This window comes from Protobothrops mucrosquamatus, unplaced genomic scaffold, assembly GCF_001527695.2.
Source record: "Protobothrops mucrosquamatus isolate PMUCROS unplaced genomic scaffold, P.Mucros_1.0 scaffold1415, whole genome shotgun sequence".
Lineage (NCBI taxonomy): Eukaryota > Metazoa > Chordata > Lepidosauria > Squamata > Viperidae > Protobothrops > Protobothrops mucrosquamatus.
The window spans coordinates 108,274-108,737 of NW_015387600.1; positions in this window are offsets into that span (position 1 = coordinate 108,274).

Below are 464 nucleotides of genomic sequence, written 5' to 3' on the forward strand. Positions count from 1 at the left end.
TTGTTTTCAAAGCTTTATGAAAGGCTGAGAAGGGAGGGAGGGAGGGAGAAAGGAGAAGACTGCAACAGAAGAGGTCTGTTCTCTGGTCCCAGTCTCCTCGGCCCAAGTAGCGTGGGGATTCTAAGCAGGCTTTCTCACAAAAAAAGTGCAAATTAAGCTGTATGAATAATGAAGACTTGATCACAATTCTGACATAACTAGCACATCTATGAATTTGATATGAAGATGTTAATTCAGGCATGTCAAACTCGTGACGTCATGTGATGTCGCACAATGTATCGAGCTGGTTTTGCCATCGCCAGCAATGGGATGGGCGCAGCTTCCACGTGATGCGTCTGACCCGCGGGCCAGCAGTTTGACACCCCTGTGTTAATTTAAGAAAGCTTTGGGGGAGGGGAAGCTGCAGAGAAGTTATCCTTCCTTCATAAATACTATACTTACATCAAGAGCCACATCTATTTCTT